The sequence below is a fragment of the Chiloscyllium plagiosum genome, unplaced genomic scaffold (genome assembly GCF_037043375.1).
Source record: "Chiloscyllium plagiosum isolate Xiang-an unplaced genomic scaffold, Cpla_swu_hap1 HiC_scaffold_2, whole genome shotgun sequence".
NCBI lineage: Eukaryota > Metazoa > Chordata > Chondrichthyes > Orectolobiformes > Hemiscylliidae > Chiloscyllium > Chiloscyllium plagiosum.
The window spans coordinates 111,771,461-111,792,283 of record NW_028270140.1 but is presented as its reverse complement, the minus strand read 5'-3'; the positions used below and the strand labels follow the sequence as shown (position 1 = coordinate 111,792,283).

General features: G+C 39.9%; 1 protein-coding gene across 5 annotated transcripts in view; it reads right to left on the bottom strand.

Annotated features, from left to right (window-relative positions):
• LOC122559186 (hyaluronan and proteoglycan link protein 1-like) overlaps positions 1–20,823 on the bottom strand; it is a 286,292-nt gene that overhangs the window by 122,434 nt on the left and 143,035 nt on the right. Inside the window, exon 1 of one of the 5 annotated variants that reach the window (XM_043708575.2) lies at positions 3,256–3,364. The exons of 1 other annotated variant lie outside the window; for it this stretch is intronic. The gene's annotated coding sequence lies outside the window, so the exon portion shown is untranslated. 3 more of the 5 variants (XM_043708586.2, XM_087999673.1, XM_043708581.2) reach the window with 3 other exon arrangements.

The window sequence follows — 20,823 nt, the reverse complement described above, 5'->3', positions numbered from 1 at the left end:
CTCCTAGTGCACCAATATTCATAGGTTAATGCAGAAGGAAAAATTTGTTTTCATGTGAAAAGTTTCCTATCTGAAAATAATGACTTCAAAATAAAGGGAGTCACATAAATGGAAACTACTCCATCATCTTTTGATTTCAATATCATATGATCAATTAAGATTGTTCAACATTTCCTGCTATCAGTGAACTGACCCCATACTTGAAAGTTTTCAAAAGACTTTTAAAAAATATTCTTGATATATTTTTAAAAAGTAGTGTGATGCAGCTTGATTAATGAGGTTGAAGTGGGTTTATCACAAAAATAGCATTTTAAATCAGGGTTTCTAGTTTACAATCTGTTAATATCCAACTTTAAATGACGGAAATGGTTTCAAAAAATGTTAAGTAGAACCATACGCTAGTTACAGGGTTGTAACTGACAGCAATCACTTTATGAATAATTTAAAAAGAAACTTTTAAAAGGCATCTATCAGTTTTCCAGGGCCTGAAAAAAAACCTTAATATTTAAAGCCTTCTTGATGACCCATAATCAGGAAACTGCACAGAGATTAATTGAGTCTGGAAGCATTATTGGTTTTGTGAATCTTCCTAATATCCAGTACAATGGTTTTAAATTCATGCATAAATTTGAGGAAAGACATTGTATGCAACTTATAATTTGTGCTTGGAATTCCATGGTATTTTGTTGTGGCTTGACTGGTTTTGGGCAGATTGTGCAGAAACAAAATTCAACCCAACAAAAACTCCAGCCTCTGGCAGGGGGGCTGTGCACTATTGACTTACCAGTTTGCTGTACATTATTTGATGCTGATGTATGGTGTTAAGTGGTTAGTGGTCTGTGCTGTAGTCACAATGGCATTAATTCAAATATGGCACCAACTGATTTAACTCTCAAAAGGAATTAGGTCTGTACATGAACTGGGGAAAAATACAGAGCCTTTGGGGAAAGGGCAAGGTAGCGTGACTAATTGGATAATGCTTCCAAAGAATTGCCACAAGCAGGATGCATTGAATAGGTTCCTTTTGTGAGAATTTATTATTCTATTTTAGATAAATGCTATCTTGACACAATATACTCTGTGGAATCAGAGGAAGGTATCCTTCAAAGCTTTGCAGAGCAGCTTTTAAAAATGTTTACCAGGGCCAATGGCCATATTGTCCAGATATTGGAATACAGCTGAATTACATTAAATACTTGAGTTTGCCAAAGAGCCTCAGTGTATTTATGTTCCAACTATTTAGTGTAAATTACAAATATTCTATTATCTTAAATGTGCTTTTTTTAAAAAATGTTGTAAGTGTGCCAAAGGTGACTGCACGTGTTGGCATGATATTATTCAACATGAGAGCACATGTTATTTTTGGATTCACGTTTTACACTTGTGTTATGTCTGGAGTAGGGATTCTGGATGACACTGTAGCATGATTGGATACGCTCGAAATCTGGATTCGGAACGCTGGTAGTTTACTGCAGTCAACTGCAAAACGGGAAAGGACCAAACAAACGTCTTCAGTGACTAGGGGGCTGTCCTCCATTGCCTTTGGCAAAAGATACAGATTGTATTTCTTTTTAATTGCATCATTCACACGAACGTTTGACACAATACAGCTGAAAGGGTCAGAATGCTATACAGTGCAAACCAATCCCCATTTCCCCCCTAATTCGAAGCTGCACGAAGATATGACGGTGTAACTTGTTAATTAATATCGGGGGGGGGGGGGGGAGATGGCATTCGTGAGGATGGTGATCAGCCGATTTTACAAACATTGGTTACATGAGCAGTAGGTGGCGCAGAGCTGCCATGGAAAATGTCTTCACACCCGTACGTGTACAAACATATACACACACACTACTGTCAACAGACACAAACCCTCCCATTCATTCCAATAAAGGAGGGCATTATGAAACTGCTGGATTCCCTTACACGTTGCGCACAATGGTTTGTTTAGCAGATGCCTCTCCCTGCTCTTAAAATTACAAAATAAAAGCTGTGCAAATAACATCCCTAAATGTACAGTTTCTGCATTCAGCTACTCGGATGCCAAAAATGAGGGAATGCGGAGTGGCCAGAAATTAATATAACACGTGTCACAGCATTTCGATAAATGTTTTAAATGGGGGAGAGTCTAGAGAACGCCAGTGAAATAAAGCAAAGAATTGCGAATCTGAAACAAACAAAAGCGCGCTGGAGAAACTCAGCAGGTCTGGCAACATCTGTGGAGAGAAAGCAAAGGTAACGCTCCCAGTTCGGCGACTCTCCATCAGAACAGAGCACCAATGACACCGGGTGCCGATATTAATAATAGTTAGCTACACATAACTTTCCCCAGAGCGGTTTACATATTTTTCTTCGCGATTCTGATTGGGGTGAGCTGGGATCTGGAGTAAATCCGTTTTTTTTTAATGCCTAGTGGACAGACTCCAAACTTACCCGGAGCCCTTGACTCCGAAAAGCTGAAGTGACAGATGACAACAAACCTTTTCGACAAACATCAAATCTGATCAAATAAGACCAGCAAGCCCGCACCGCACAGCCATTCCCCAACCATGTGGATGCTTGACCAGGAACCCTTTGCGTTCAAAACACTAAAAGCTGGCTAATTTCTAATCTTGGACAGCCGACAAATATAAACAAGAGGAATTCAATAACGAAATCCACATGGCTTAAACATTCTGCAATCGCAGCCAATCGCACCATTAACTATATCTTCCCCCCTAATATTTCCCAGCTGCTGATACCCGCTATGCTGGCTTTGTAAAGTTACTGTCCCCGGGCCACGCCGTTCCCAAATCCCACCTGCATGTACAATGGGGACGGTGGTTCTCTCCGTCAGCATCAATATCCAGCCACCTCCTGGCCTGCTACAGTGCCCGAGGAGTTAAATTTTTCAATGCACCGGCTCTTTCAAAACAAAGAGAAATGTTTACTTTCCTTACAAAACTTCACTTGAGTTATTATCTAAAGGGGGGGGGGAGGGGGGAGAGAGAGAAGGGGAGACTGTGCGGCGTTAACACAACCATCTGTCACTTAATAGAGCACCATCCCTGTTCTTAACCTTCTGCAAAGCGCATTACACAGTTCTAACACACAGATCACACTTACGTGACAGCTATCGCGGAGATTCAATCCTGTCAAAATTATAAAAGAAAAAGAACACTTTTTTTTCGGAGTTGCAGCTAAACTTGCAGGTGTTGTTAGTGCCTGTCCCTGCTTATCCCAGCTGAGTAGAGGTGTAGACTGAACTCAGCTCACCTTGCTGGCCTCTGCCTCACTGTTGAATGCCCGCCTGTTGCTCTGGGTGTGGGGGATTTTGGTCCATTAAGGAGGAAGACACTTCTCCCCACCCGGAGGAAATGGCCACCACGTCATTAAACAGTTACGTCCCGCCTGTGAGGCTCAGAAATAGTCGAGAAACTTTAACGGGTAAAGTTTCGAAGAGCAAGAGAACTATTGGTGGGAAATGTGAAGTTATATCTGATTGTAATACAATCCTTACCTCATCCTAACCAATAATGAAATAGGGAAGTGAAACCAGCAACAGGGGTGCAGAGTTCGGTAATGTATAGGAGATGGGTAAACTCGATTAAAAAGGGAAGGTCTGAAGAGATAGCCAGGAACAGCAGAGGCAGATCTCCTCAGGAACACAGAGGTGTTTTATGAGCTCAAACGCGGTCTCTTTAGTGACTGTTCTTTCCTTCGCTTGTTTATTCTGAACTGGCTCCACACACTGACAACGGCCAGGGTTGTGTAACTGCGGTGATTAACGCAGGATACCCTGGCACAGTGTGTGGGCTGTCCGGTTTTTACTCTCTCTATTTACCCAGGGATGTAACTGGGCTCCTATGTTCAATGCAACGTTCCCACCAAGAAAACATCGCAGGACATACATACGTTAACAGTCAGAGCTAATAATAAGTCAGGTTTACATTCAGCCAGTCTGCCCAGTAAAAGGAAGTCACTTCATATTTCAGCACAGTGCGCTCTTTGAGAGTCGGCTGTGACTTCCTTACAAATGCACTTTTCATTAAATTCGCCCAATTCAGGATTGCTATACTCTCTCCTCGAGAGACAACTTTAGAAACAACCCGCGCGGTGCCTTTTCCCTGCCGACCACCCGACTTTCTCGAGTTTCATGAAAGTGAAAAGTTGTTCCCTTGTTTTGTGTCCTTCTGGAAATGAAATGTGCCGTTTTCCGCGGGAACTGATTTCGCGAGTGCGCGGCCAAATGCACGGCCGGGCGATCGCACCGAATCGTTTTGCCGGAGTGTTGATCTCTGCCAGTTTGCCGCTTACGACAAGCGGCGTCTATAAACCGGCAGGGACATGTTCCCCATCCCGCCAGGCAGTGTGTGTGTGTGTGTGTGTGTGGGGGGGGGGGGGGGGGGGAGATGGGCGGTGGGGAGTAGGGCAGCATGGGGCAGCTTCGCTCATTGCTGTCTCCCCAGGCCAATAAAAGAGGGCGGAGGTCGGAGTTTTTAATGGGGCCAGGCTTGCCCCAGACATCTTTGGCAGAGCTGATTGCACAGTCTGGGGCCCCGCCTTGGTTTCCTTTCTCCTTGGACCTGGTCAGGTGCTGAACAAGGGAAGACTTTATTTTGAATCCCACCTAACCATTGGTTTGAACGGTGCAGTGAGGCGTCCAGATGCTTTCCCCTTAGCGTTTTGGGCTTTGGGCAGTCTTATTGATGGGCACGTTACCATTACCAATGCCCTCTCCCTTCTACGCAAATTCACAGGGCATTATTTCTTGTGTGCGTGTGTAGTGGCGGGGTGGTTTTAATCCCTTTTCAACATCTCTCTGCTATCCGAGTTGTTTTTCCACCCCCCACCAAGAGAAGTTTGATCTCCTGTTTGCCTCTGGCAGGAGACGAAAAGGTGAGGGAGGTCCCACCCAGGGCTCGGCTCCGCCCGCTCCCTGCTTCCCGCAGCAGAGATGGGCAGTTTGAGATAGCAGCACTTTCAACAACTGCCCTTCCCTTTCAACATGCCAAACCATAGTGCACTAATGAGCAAAGCTATTAACCCGGGTTTCTCACTGCTGTGTTGTGTTAGTGAGGCAGGGCACAGATATGTGATTAATGTCTAGGTTTCGGTGTGCTACAAGCGGGGTCAACTCAACCTCAAAGATCTAAATTATAATACGGCACCAATTTTCTACGTGCACATTGAAATATAAGACTGCTCATTGGGAAACATATTTAAATTAAATCATTTAAGTCTCTGCGATAATGTTTTATGATACATATAGTCGCTTCTATTTCTCCAAAGTAACTTATCCAGCACTGGGATTCAAGTCTGTCTTTACTGACTCGTGGGACCTGGGTGTCGCTGATTGCCTGTCCCTAAGTGCCTTTGAGAAGGGGGTAGCGAGCTGCCTCCTGAAACCGCTGCAGTCCATGCCCCTGTCATGTTCCGTTAAGTAACCTTTCCCCATTTGACACATTTCATGTTTCACTTGCTTTCTGTAAATCAACGGTTTGGCTTGTTCCTTTGCTGCTGACTTTCATTTATTCCGCAATATTATGGTTTCTTCTAGTGGAACAGCTGGAGAACTGAAGTGCAACTGGGGACGGATTCATATGCTGTCCCTGTGGTGTTAGCACGTACAGGAGAGATGTGCAACATTTGTTGCCATTGCAAGGGTTCTACCTCATCTCATTTTCCTGGATAACCATTAACATGAGAGAATTGGAACCTGCTTTAACACCCAGGGTATCGTTGCAGTGTGGAAGCAGACCATGTGGCCTATCAAGTCCACACTGACCCTCTGAAAAGCAATCCACCCTGTCATCCTGCATTTCCCATGGCTAATCTACATGGCCTGTCTCTTTGGACTTGAAAGAAACCAGAGCACCCAGAGTAAATCCACACAAACCTAAGGAGTATGTGCAAACTCAGAAACAGTAGCCCAAGGCTGGAATCAAACCCAGATCCCTGGTAGCAGTACCAACCACTGAGCCACTTTGCTACTCAAAAGGTAGAATAGAATTGATAACCACTGAACTCCCAAGGAAGATGGAAATATAGGTGCTGGAAATCTGAAACACAGAGAATGCTGGAGTAACTCTGCAGGTCTGGTAGTTGGAAGTTCTGAATTCTGAAGAAGAGTCATATCTGGCTGGAGGCAGTTTCTGTTTCTCAGAAGCTGCAAAACCTGCTGAGTTTCTCCAACATTCTTTGTGTTTGTACCACTGAAACTCTTCAAACTGACTGTCCGCCAACATCATCCCCTTAGCCTCCACCACAATCTGACCCTGATTAAACCTGACCTGACACCATGAACCCGACTGGACTGTCCTCTGACCTGCAAACTATGCCCTTACCTTGTTCTGACATTTTCAAGATACAACTCCTCACTGGCATGTCCTCTTGACCATTTTCACTGACCAATACACCACTCTGACCTGATTGTCTCACCTGCTATTCTGCCCACTTACCCACCCATCTATTACCCTACCTATTTATTCATACAGCCACTGACCCATTCACCCATTGTGGCTTTCCAAAAGACCATAGAAAGTAACATAAGTTATGGGAAGAGTTAAGATACAATAAATGGACTCAATTGGCCAGTACTTTCAAGCAATGTGTCTATGGAACTTCTGCCAGTGGACAAAATCAAGTGATTTAGAAATATTTAAATCAGAGCATTTAGAAATGGTGATGTTAGGGACAAGCATACTTAGTACAGGAAATCTCTCTTTCCATTGGAATATAGAACAATGAGAGGCAAGCTTATTGAAAGATGCAAAATTCTTAGAGGACTTGACAGGACAGCTGCAGAAAGGTTGTTTTCCTTTGTGGGAGAGTCTAGGACCAGAGGGAATAAGCGGCCACACATTTAAGACAAAGATCAGGACGTTTGTTTTCTCAGAAAGTTGTGAATCAATTAAATTCTTTACCACAGAGAACTGTTGAGCTTGGGTCATTAAGTACATATTCAAGGCTGAGAGAAACATTTTTTAATCAGTAAGGAAACCAAGGGTTGTGAGGGAAAACGCAGGAAAGTGGAGTTCAGGATTATCAGATCAGCCATGATCTCATTGAATGATGAAGCAGAATTGATGGACTGAATGGCCTAATTCTGCTCCCATGCCTTTTGATTTCCTTTAAAGCCAACTTCGCACTTGTTTTGCTTATGCTGAATGTCACAGTTCATGTCAAACTACCATAATCAAATGGACAATTTGAAGAAAAATATAAATTGATGAAAAACTAGAGCTGATGTGAAGCAAACAAGATTATGGATTCAGTGAATTAAAATAGTTTAATCTGCACTCTTATTTATACATGAATGTATTTACCTTGTTGTAAGGTTGATTTAACAAGGCCTCAAATTATTAAAAATTGAACATTTGCCAATGACAATATATTTAAGCCAAAATCGAGTGATTTCAGAAATATTTAAACCACATCAATGGAATTTACCTTGAAAGTGCTAAAGAGTGGTAATTCATAGGCATAGTCTAGTTCCTAAATGGCCTACTTATGAAGATTGCTAATCAGACAAAAATAGTGATGTCAGATTAGATAAATTATGCATTCTGCAATAAAGAATATTCAAAAATTAATAAAAAAGAAAATGAGAAAATAAATAAGTTAGTACCATAGAACTTATATAGAAGTAATATGAATTTTAGAAGTATAAATCCTGCAGTTTTTTTTTCATCAGGATAGCAATATATCTTGGACACAATGCCTCTTTGTCAAAAGAAATGAAGTTGTGATGAATACATTTACAGAAAAATTAATACAATAATATTTATAAAGATTGCATATATAAAATTCTCTGTAATGCTGTGAAATAGTACTTTATGAAAATATAATTTAGTATTCAAATGGTAATTCTTCACTTAAGTCCAAGTTTGATGTAAATTATATTTCTGAAATACAATTTCCAGGAAACAATATAAAACCGATAACATTCTGTCTTTGCCATTCATTTATTTGTTCTCAGTAAGAATACTAATAGTTTTAAGAAATCATTATTGTTGAACAAAAGTATTACCAATGTTAACTAAAGTACTTGTGTTTATTGAAACCCTTCATGACCTCGAGACTTCCTAAAGTACTTAAAGGCAATTATGTTATTTTTGAAGTAAAGCTACCCTTGAAATCTCAGGAAATTTCGTAGCCAAATTACATAAACAATCATGATTGGACAATCTGGTTTAGTGTTGTTGATTAAGGCAAAAAACTTAATACTTCCAACAATGCCACATTCATGTAGTACTACACTGAAATTCCAGCCTGGATCATACGTTGACATCTCTTAAATCTGTTAACCTTCCAAAGCAATTACCCCTGAGATAAGGTTTACCATCAAGAAACGAAGAGTATTTATTGACAATTGATACCAAGGCTAAGCATTTTTTGAAGTACTGTCCCTTAATAGAGTTGAATTAACTCACACAAGAACTCGCACAAAATATTTGACCCTGAGTTAGAGTTTGGACAGTTCTAACTTACTCACCTGATTAGTTACTGAGGGAATGCTGAACAGAAAAGTCCTACACTAACACCTGGGTAACAATAAAACTAACTGCTCTCCTTGATCTCAAACTTCCCCCAACTCCCCCAACAACCCCTCCCTTACCCCCCTATCACTGACCCAACCTGATAACCCTTCTTCATCCAACTATCCACCTCACCACTTGCCTCTCTACCCAGCTTCCACCTTATCCACTAGCCATTCCATTCATCCACACACCATCCACCTAACACGCCACTCCGCTGTCTCCAATTCTCTTTCACACTTACCTTCTCTCCATAACATTTTGATGAAGGTTCAAATCATTTAGCTTCTTACCAGAATACAGCAGATAATGTTGTAAACAAGGGAGTTTAGACTTACTTCACTGATTTCCCTGTAAATTTTTATGATAACTGAGTGTGGAAGGATACTCAGTTGGAAGATTATCTCAAAAAATCAAGAGAAGGTAAATAGATAATTTTTGTCTGATCCAGTTTAGATCCTTTATTACCTGATTGTGGATTTAAGCCATAGAAATAGACAATTTTACAGCATAGAGGAAGGCCTTTTTGTTATTATGTTTATGCAAGCTTTCTGAAAGAGCTATCAATTAACTACACTCCATTGGCCTTTCCCATCATCCTGCAATTCCTTCTGTTCAAGGAAGGAATGGGATGGAGTGGCTGAGTAATGATGTCATGGTACTAGAAATCCATATTCCCAGGCTGGGTTCATAATCTCACCATGGTGGATGGTTAAATTGTAATTCAATCAAAAGAGTTGGTGAAATTGTTATAAAAACCCATCAAATTTGCTAATGACCTTTGGGAAAGGAAATCTGCCACTTGCCTACCAACCACAGCAATGTGGCTAGCCTCAACTGCTGTGTGGGCTATTACAATCAGGTAATAAATGCTGGTGTAGTCAGTGATGCCCACATCCCATGAACAAACAAAACTCATTCTCTTTTGAAAAGTACAATTGAGTGTGCTTCTGCCATCCTTGCAGGTAGTGCATCTAAATTATAACAATCTTTTTCTCATTCATAGGATGTTGGCCTAGCTGTCTTGGGTAGCATTTAATGGCCATCACTAGTTGTCTTTGAGAAAGTCGGCAAGAGATGTTTTCTTGAACTGCTGCAGTCACTTTGATATTGATGTCCCCACAATCCTGTTAGAGAGGAAGTCCCAGGTTACAAAAAATGGTAATACAATTCCAAGTCCGGATAGTGAGTGGCTTGGAGCGGAATGTGCAGTTCCCATGTATCTAGTTGTGGCTTAGAAAGTATAATCCTGAGTTTTACAAAATTCCCTAACTTTTTTGCCAACCCTCTGTATTTTTAGGGAAGGCAATTAGATTAGATTAGGTAAAAACAATGACTGCATATGCTGGAAACCAGAGTCTAGATTAGAGTGGTCCTGGAAAAGCACAGCAGTTCAGGCAGCATCCAAGGAGCAGGAAAATTGATGCTTTGCCCGAAATGTCGATTTTACTGCTCCTTGGATGCTGCCTGAACTGCTGTACTTTTCCAGCACCACTCTAAATTAGATTAGATTCCCTTCAGTATGGAAACAGGCCCTTTGACCCAACGAGTCCACACTGACCCTCTGAAGAGTAACTCACCCAGACCCATTCCCTTATCCTATATTTACCCCTGATTATGGGCAATTTAACATGGCCAATTCAGCTAACCTGCACATCTTTGGATTGTAGGAGGAAACTGGAGCACCCGGAGGAAATACATGCAGACATAGGTATAATGTGTAAACTCCACGCAGATAGTCACTCGAGGTAGGAATCAAACCTGGGTCCCTGACGCTGTGAGGCAGCAGTGCTAACCACTGAGCCACCATGCTGCCCCATGTCACACATTATGACCATTACATCATGTAAATCCTCTTCAGATTTTCATGTAATGTCTTTTGTAATCTGCTATTCATATTCAGGCAAAATACAAATGTTTTCATGTGTTAGCCTCTGAATTGCTCTTGTAACCACAATATATATGGACTGAAGTTTTGGTCAATGACAACCCCTGGATGATGATAGTGACAAAGTCAATGATGCTTAATGATATTGTTGGGGATGGTCATTGCCTGGTACTTGTGAGCTGTGAATGTTACTTGCTACTTGTCAGCCCAAGCCTGAATGTTGGCCAGGGCTTGCTGCATTTGGACTTGGATTGTTTCAGAATCTGAGGAGTTGTAAATAGTGCTACTCATTGTGCAATTGTCGGTGAATATCCCTACTTCTGACCTTATGATGAAGAGAAGATCATTGATAAAGCAGCTCAAGGTGCTTGGGCTCAGGACATTATCTAGATAAATTTTTGCAGTGATATCCTGAAGCTCAGATTATTGATCTCCAACAACCAGAACTTTCTTCCCTTGTGCCAGATATGACTCCAACCCCCAAAGAGATTCCCCCATGATTCCCATTGAAGCCAGTTTTGCTAGGGCTCCTTAATGCCACACTTGGTCAAATGTGGTCTTGATGTCAAGGGCAGTCATTCCCACCTCACCTCTGGAATTCAACTCTGTTGTCTACAAACCAAGCCTGTAATAAGGCTGTAGTAATTTCTCATGGAACCCAAACTGAGCATCAGTGAGCAGGTTATTCTTCTGCTATTTAAAAGCATTGTGGATGACTCATTGAATCACATTGATTATTGGTCATGTTGGATTTATCCTTTTTTTGTGCACAGGACACACAACTGAGAAATTTTCCACATTGCCAGGTAGATACTAGTGCTGTAACTATACTGGAACAGCTTGGCAAGACTGCAGCTAATTCTGGAGCACAAGTGTTCAGTATTGTTGTTGGATCATCATAGAGACAGATCATCATCTGACTGAAGATGGATACAAATACTGTACTCTAATCTTGTCTTTTGCTCTGATATCATTGACAATGCGGATATTTGTGGAGCCTCTCCCTTCTATGAGTTTGTTCATTGTCCATCACATTTGCTGACTGCATGTGGTAGGACTTTAGAGCTTAGATCTGTTTCATTGGTTATAGCCTGTATATTGCACTGTTTCCATTAGTTGATGAGCAATTTTTCCTGTTTTGTAGTTTCACTTGGTTGACACTTTCATTTAAGGTAAGCCTGGTGCTGCTTCTCGCATAACGTCTTGGTCTCTTTGTTGAATGGAATAAAATACACCACATGTGCTATGATACAAAATATACAGCATAACTGAAGCCAAACCAGCCTCAGTTGGGTTTTGTTCACTGGACATGAGATCATCATTTGAGCTTCGTAGTTGCAGTAGTAGTAACCACCACCAAATGAAACAAGAACATTTTACATTGCAACCTTAAATATTTTAAAAGTTCTTGAATAAACTACTTACAATTAACAGACCAGAGAGTTTAGAGAACAGTCAGCCCTTCACTGAAGTTAAACTTTTGACAGTACTTAAACTGTGGTGAATGGAACCTTTCACTTGTATTTTCATGTGCATGTGAACTACCTTTCCACAATTCAAGACTGAAGTGCAGTTGGCAGTGTTTTTAGCTCACGCTGCTTCAAAGGAGGTACCTGTGTCAAATCTGTACCTAAGGCATAATGCTGTCATTAAATTATAATGTTATGTTTTTGGACATTTTCTGAGGCTTTCTGATTTGGTAACAGGATAAAGTTGCAGCAAATCCTGATATACTTGGGCTACATTTGTCAAATCTTCACCTATAAAATGTATCCGATGACTGAATGAAATTTCAAATGTTAACTCAATAAAAGGATACTCTTTTTTATTTCTTTGAATGCTTAAATATAGTTTATGGGTATCTACCTAACCATTTTTCTATTTATTTTTCTATATATTTGAATTATTGGTGTCTTACAAGAAAGGAAGGAGATGGTAGCACTCTGAAAATTGATGCAATGAGCTTAGCATATCGTGTACAAATTGGCTTCCTACATTGTTTTTTTCCAAGTACGAGTAGACAAAGAATGTCTATATGGGTGTACATCCTTAAAAGAGGTTCTGTATGACTGCTCTGAAAATGTGGGCCCAATAAAAATATGCAACTCCCTGCTTGCTAATCAATCTATGCTTCCTTCACTAACCACATCATAGACTTCCACCCTTTAAACCCTAACATGCAGCTGCTCTTAAAGTTAAGCACTTTACAAATTGCAGGTAAAATGTTGTTAAGGCATGGCTGTGAAATAGCTTGTGTTTCTTTCCTCAAACATTGAGAAGGCAGCACAGTTGTATCATTCATCTGATGCACAAACTAAAAGTTGAACTCCATCCTAACCTCTTGAACCTGGAATCATTGTAAGTTGATGGACCTGTGATGGAAGCAATTTAGTGCTTTCAAACTGAGTGAAATCTGAAAGTGTCATAATGCTGTGGACTGAGCGCAACAATATCCAGAACAAGGACTCCTGTTCATTTCAAAGAGAGTAAGGAAAAGTGAAGTTAATCCAAAAACTTCATCCTGCAAATTATCTGAGTGGTTATGTTCTATAAAGTTTGGAAATATTATTTACATAAGGGAGCTGATTAGCACAGATAACAGTTAGAGTGTGATTCAGGGTAATGCCAACAGGATAAGTTTGATTCCTATTCTAGCTTTTCACTTGGAAGTGGAAAACAATAGCAGCTCATCACTGACAAACAACACCATGAGAATGGTTCAAGACGAAACAAAGTTTAGATCAGAGTGATTCTGGAAAAGCACAGCAGGTCAGGCAGTGTCCGAGGAGCAGGAAAATCGACATTTCGGGCAAAAGCCCTTCATCAGGGTTCCTCAGATGCTGTCTGACTTGCTGTGCTTTTCCAGCACCACTCTGATCTCAACTCTGGTTTCCAGCATCTGTAGTCCTCACTTTTGCCAAGATGAAACAAAGTAGATCATAAAACAAGAAACTGTCTCCAGGCACAGCACATGTGATATGATGTTTGGATGCACCAAGGTGGGTAAATTAACCTACCTAAGTCACCCCATATGACATTTTATTAAATGCATTTACATTCTTATTATGTATCTTCTAAAGCCTGACCTCAATGCTTGAATTCCTCTCTTCATGTCAAATCTCCTTGCCAAGAGCACAAATTCATAAAGTCTACTTTATGATCTCTGAGGAAATTTGCTGCTTGATTTTGCCTAATATTGAATCTAGCTCAAAAGTACTGCACTAGAAACTAATCATTTATTGGCATAAAGTCAGGTTAGATACATCACTCAATATTCTTTGAAGTTATAATAAAACCAAATAATGCATTTCCCTTATCTATACTAAATTTATAGCTAATCTTTGATAACAGAACATGATACTTGCTGTGATGTCGATAGTCTTTTAATGCAATTATCATCTTACACTTCCTATTATGTTTTTGCTAACAGTTTTCGTACAGTGAAGTGTATCACAGCTATTTCCTCTAGGCTCTAGTTTCAATGTATTTCCTTATGTGTCCATTGTTTCTTTGCTCCTCCAAAACTATTTCCAATAATAAAAATACTTAACGATGCAACACAGACAAAGTATCTATTGATACTAACTGAAGCTATTCAATATAAATATGTAAAAATAAATTCAAAACCAGAAATAACTAGGATAGGAGACAATGAAGTTTTTAACCAGGAACAAAGGCATCAAAGACAAAGGTAAGGATATGAGCAGATTAATAACTGCTTTTAATAGAGATGAATGGAACACAAATGTTAAACAGTTGTGAGTTTGAACATGTTACTGGAAAGAATTTGAGGAGAGGAATAGATACAGAAAAAAGTGGGACATGAAGGTGAATGAACAATGTGAGTGGTTATAGATTCAGATAAGTAATTGGTGAGGCTCAGAGTAGCTATTGTATGCATACCTTGAATTTAAGAGAGTTCACCTTTAAGGACTTCAAATTCTGTATAATGTTGTGAATCCACATGCCAGTTAGTCTGCTGTTTGTGTGCAAGAAATCAGTTAATATGCTGTAATGTCTGTTTCATAAGTATAAGGTGGAGTACAGTTAATACTGCTGGTCTGCCATACTGCTAATCTATGTTGTTAATGAATCCATAGTGAACTTTAGATTAGATTCCCTACAGTGTGGAAACAGGCCCTTCGGCCCAACCATTCCACACCAACCCTCCGAAGAGCAACCCACCCAGACCTATTTCCCTCTGACTAATGCACCTAACACCAGACACAGGGAGAATGTGCAAGCCCCACACAGACAGTCGCCCAAGGCTGGAATCGAACCTTGGACCTTGGTGCTGTGAGGCAGCAGTGCTAACCACTGAGCCACCGTGTCACCCCATAGTGACCTATTGATTGCTTGACCATTATCATTAACATGACATAGTAGGCAGCAGTAGAAAACTCATGTTAAAGCACATGAAACAATGCACTGCATCTTTGATCATTACAGCATTTGTATGTGTAAAATCACTGCTTTCTGGTAAACAATGGAGAGACAAATTTAACTCACTTGAGAAAGGAAGTGATCAGTGTGTGTGAGGCCCATCGATAGCCAACAAAGGTCAAAGGCATATTGACAGAAAGTCCACAACATTCTTTATTTTAGATTGGGACAACTGATCCCTTAACATACTTTAAAGTGTTTAACCGCATTCAGAGCTCTTCTTTCTAGATTTGGGCATGTCCATTCAGAAAAAATAAGCTTTTAACATTGTTTAGCAAAGGTCTATGTAGATATATTAGATCAAGATTAACAGCTGAAGTGCTAAAAAGATTCCGAAAAGACATGGACCACATTGAAAGACCAATTCATTGTCAGATTAAATTTCTATTTTTATTGACTAGAAATCATGCCATTTAGACAACAGTCTATCAAATTCATGGTTCACTTGGTGTTCAGATGCAGAGAAGAAAGCTTATTATGCGATTTTTAATTTGGGGAGCTAACAAACAGAATTATTGATTTTCTAAACTCACCCAACCCCCTAGATGCTTTCCAGAATAATTTGCTCAGCAAAGTGAAGACTTACTTAAGTGTAAAACAACCCTATAGGTTGATGAAGCTCAAAAGTTCTAAGTACAAAACGTGACTATTGACTGAATCACTGGGATAACCAAATGGAGCAAGACATGTGGAATGGATAGCCTTCTGCATGCACCCAGATTTTCATTAATTTTGGAAGGCATGTGCAGACAGGTCATTGACAAAAGTAGCTCACTGGAACCATTGCTGAAGCAGTTACAAAGGGATAGATGGTATACAATGAAGGTATAATGAAGATCATCTGGTATTTCAACAAAGGCATACGCAAGAAATAATCATCAAACCAGAGTCTGGAGATATAAATCTCAAGGCAAAGAGTGGTGAACACATGTTCCACTTGGCCAATCTGGTGGAAAATATCAATGTCATCATTTCATTTGAAGTGTTCACAAAAATTCATATCATATGTCTTTAGAAAACTGGTGACTATTTGTTGCTGTCTAAAGTTGACATGAGGAGAAATGTCAATTTAACACTATTATAAATTCAGATGTGGAAAGCCAAGATCAAATCTATGACTGTAAAACTTGTTCACTAATTCCATGTGCAGCATCAATAATGTTAGAATGCAGGTAGAATTATCCTGCCTGGATGTGGCAGATTTTCTACATCCCAGACAGTGCTGGTCAGCAGTTGCAGTTTTACCAGAATGCTATGACCTAAACTCATCACAATGCATGGAATTAGACAATAGAAAGGAAATCAAACTCAGAAGCTTTATTTGCTACTTCAATTCATGATTTAATGTCAAAATATTCAGAATGTTTTGACGAAATTGGCAATTTTAAGGGAGCTGTAACCTCGTACTCGAAGATAAATGCAAACTTGTCCATTGGCCACTACGTCAATACAACGTCTACTTAAAAGACAAAATGAGGAACAAGTTGGACAAGATGGAGCAAGATGGAATCATTCACAGAGTACAGAAGCAAACAGATTGGTGTAGTTCAATGACATACATCATGAAGATTGATGGATCTTTGACAATATATCTTGATCCACGACATCTAAACACAGCTTTGCAACAATGGCCTTACAAAATACTCATTTTAGCGATTTTCAGGCTTGAAATTCTTCTCAAAATATGATTATGAATCAATACATCTTGCAGAGGAGTCCAAAATGCTCACTATATTCCGTACCCCATTTGGAAAATGTCATAATTTTCAATAATCATGCTATGCTTTAACCAGGAATTATTTCATGCTCACATGGACTGTATCATGATTCTTCTGCATCACTGATTATATTGCTACAGTAAGAAGTACAAAGTAAAAACATGATCACAATCTGCCCTTATTGATGCAAAAAGCACACAAGAAAGGATTGGTATTCAACAGTCAGAAATGTCACATCAACATGATAACATTTTATTCCAGTGCAGGCATAATTCCCAGATTCAAGTCAAATAGAGGGAATAAAAGTCTCCTGAAGAGAAAGATGATCTTTAAAATGTTTAGATTTCTTTCATTTTTTTTTTAGATATTTTTATTGGAAATTTAACATTTTTACAAGTTTACAAAAATAAACAAAAATCTCAAGTATAAACATTGATATACAATTAAATCTTAAATAAATAATAACAAACATTTAACAAAAGAAAAATACCGAGGGAAAAAGAACTCAACTAACTACTAATCTAACCTACAACTAACCAGAGTGTATAATTTAGTCTCTTACATTATTCAACTAAGAGAAAGAAAAAAAAACCCAACGGATAACACAGAAATTGGGTAGTGAGATACATGCTCGGAATGTGTTAACATCAAATATAACAAAACCCGTATTCGTGCGGGATTCCTCCCCCAAGGGGCCCTGGAGCAGCCAGGTTCGCAATCTCAGTTAAATAAAAGCCCTTGTTAGGATAGCCGAAATATCTGTATTTATATAATTCAAGAAGGGCTGCCTTATTTTATGAAATAATTCGGTCTTTTGGTGCACCATATTTGTAAGGAAGTCAAGGGGAATACATTCCATAATTAATCTGTGCCAATTTGAAAGTCCAGCAGGGCCCTCAGCCACCCAGTTTACCAAAATATTTTTCCTTGCACTGAAAGAGAGAATAGAAAATAATCTCTTTCCGTGCATATCCAGGGAGGGTAAGTTCGAAAAGCCTAAAAGGAGAGATACAGGGTCCACTTTAATTTCTGTTCCTAAAATTTCTGTCAGGGTACTTGCTACTTTAGTCCAGTATCTACGGATCTTATGACAGGTCCATAAGCAATGTACAAGAGTGCCCACCTCTATTTTACATTTGGGACACATTGGAGATGCTCCTGCCTTAAATTTTGCCAATCAATCCGGTGCTATATGGGCCCTATGAAGTATCTTCAGCTGGATAGCCTGAGTTCTGTTGCAGATGGTGATTCTTCTGGCGTTTTCCCAAATGTCATTCCACGTTTCTATAGAGATTTCTAGTCCCAAATCCTGATCCCATGTTTTAAGCAGATTGTCCATATCTCCCGATACTTCATCATGTAGTAAATTATAAATAGTACTGACAGAAGATACCCCCATTGGTCGTAGCACTCTACATTCTCTATCTGATTTAAAAAGACTATCTAATAACGTAGTCTTCTTCTGTATATAATCTCGACTTTGGAAGTATCGAAAGAGGTCTCCATTAGGTAATCCGAATTTCTGACGCAGCTGTTCAAAAGACATCAGGATCCCTTCTTTAAATAGGTCCCCTAAACATGAGATACCCCTGGATCTGGAAAAGCACAGCAGGTCAGGCAGCATCCAAGGAACAGGAGAATCGACGTTTCGGGCATAAGCCCTTCTTCAGGAAGGGCTGAAGAAGGGCTTATGCCCGAAACGTCGATTCTCCTGTTCCTTGGATGCTGCCTGACCTGCTGCGCTTTTCCAGCAACACATTTTCAGCTCTGATCTCCAGCATCTGCAATCCTCACTTTCTCCTCCTTTATACCCCTGGATCTCCAGAGTTTAAAAGTGGCATCTGTAAACCCCGGTTGAAATCCCCATGCTCCCACTATCGGAGCATAGGGGGATGTTTTATGTGAGTTGCCCTCATTTTGCCGCATTATATTCCAAGCTTTAATTGTGTTTAGTATTATAGGGTTTTTACAGTGATCCGTAATGATTTTCCTCTTGTCTGAAAATAAAAGGTTAATAAATGGGCATTTTACTTGAGAAGCCTCGATGTCCAGCCAGATTGATTGCGGGTCAGACAAGACCCAATCAGTATGCAACTTAATAGGGAACTTAACTGATATTTTCTTAAATCTGGGTAGTCCAATCCTTCCCTTGCCTGTGGAAGCTGTAGCTTCTTCAGCTTAAGGAGGGGCCATCTATGATTCCAGATAAAGGAACCCAACCAGCCACATAATTTACGTAGTGCCAGCCTCGGCAGCATCACCGGAAGCATTATCATAGGGTATAGGAGATGGGCAGGACATTCATTTTAATTAGTGCTATTCTACCCAGCCACGAAATTGGAAGGTCTCCCCATCGCTGGAGGTCCTGCCTTATCCATAAATGCACAAAGTTAGCCTTGTGTAACTGACCAAATACTGGGGCAATAAAAACGCCTAAATATAAGAAACCCTCCAGGGACCACCGAAAGGGAAAGTGGGATCCGTCCACTAAGTGGGGTATCATAGCAAGGCCACCCATTGGCATAGCCTCTAATTTTGAGAAATTAATTTTATAGCCTGTGAATGCACTAAATATATTAATAACTTGGATTAAGCGAGGTATGGACATCAGAGGATTACTGAGGAATAGAAGAACATCATCTGCATAAAGGGTAATTTTATGTTTACCTGTACCAATCCTCGGGGCCGTTATATTAGGATCAGCTCGTATAGCTTCTGCTAGTGGTTCAATTATTAGCATAAATAACAATGGCGAGAGAGGACATCCCTGACGGCAGCCCCATCCACACTGAAGCTATCCGAACCTAATCCATTGGTAACCACAACTGCTTTGGGATCACTATACAATGTTGAGATCCATTTGGTAAACACCTTTCCAACGCCAAACCTTTCCATGTGTAAAACAAATATGACCATTCAACCCTATCGATGCCTTTTCTGCATCTAATGAGACTACTACTCCTGGTATCTTTCCCTGATGACAGGCTTGAATCATATTCAAAACTTTTCTAATATTATTGGATGATCTACGGCCCTTAATAAACCTCGTCTGATCCTCCTTTATGATATGTGGCAATACCCTTTCTAGTCTCAGTGCTAACGTTTTAGAAAGGATTTTAAGATCTACATTTAGCAAGGATATTGGTCTGTGTGACGTGCAATCTTCTGGATCCTTTCCTTTTTTAAGGATAAGAGAGATATTTGCCTCTTTCAACGAAGGCGGGAGACAGCCCTGACTGTATGCGTAGTTATATATGTCCATAAATGGACCAGCCAATATTCCTGTAAATTCTTTATAGAATTCAGCTTGAAAGCCATCTGGGCCAGGTGCCTTACCGGTCTGAAGTTGCCTGATTGTGTCAAGTATTTCTTAGACTGTTAGGGGAGCATTTAAGACCGATACCTGTTCCGGAGTTAGGTCTGGAAAGGTCAAATTTTTAAAAAATGATTGCATCCTCGTAGTCCTGTCTTCACAATCCTACGATTTATATAAATCAGAATAAAATTTTCTGAAGATTGCGTTAATCCTTTTATGATCATGAGTCAAAATACCTGTACCTTCCTTGATAGACTTGATAGTTTGAGGGACCTTTTTTTTCTTTGCAAGAAATGCTAAGTATCTACCCGGTTTGTAGTCAAATTCATATAACCTTTATTTTGCAAATAATATTTCCCTCTTAGCCGTTTGGGTAAGCGTGGTGTTTTAGAGCTGTCCTAAGGGCCGTAATCCTTTGCAATTTGATAATAGAAGGTATATCAGCGTATGCTGTTTCAGCTGCTTTTAAGCGAGCTTCGAGCAGATGCTGTTGTTCTCCCTTTAATCTTTTCTGGGTCGCTGAGTATGAGATGATCAAACCTCACGCGTAAACTTTGATGGTCTCCCACATCATTGATGGGTTGCTAGCCGTACCTAAATTAATTTCTAAAAAATGTTTTAAATTCTTGAGAGAAGTACTTTACAAATTTACTATCTTTCATTAGGAAGGGGTCCATACGCCAATGCCGAGGGGATGTCCCATTGTTCCTCGCCTTGATTTCCATATATACAGCAGCGTGGTCGGAAATTGCTGTACTACCTATTTTATGATATGGAATTTAAAAAAATTGAGGGGGCAAAAAACATATCAATTCTGGTATGACATTTATGTGGATTGGAGTAAAAAGAAAAATCTCTGCCCTGTGGATGAAGACATCTCATACATCTACTAATCCTAATTCTTTGTTCAAATCCACCAATTGTCTAGATCTGGGAGAT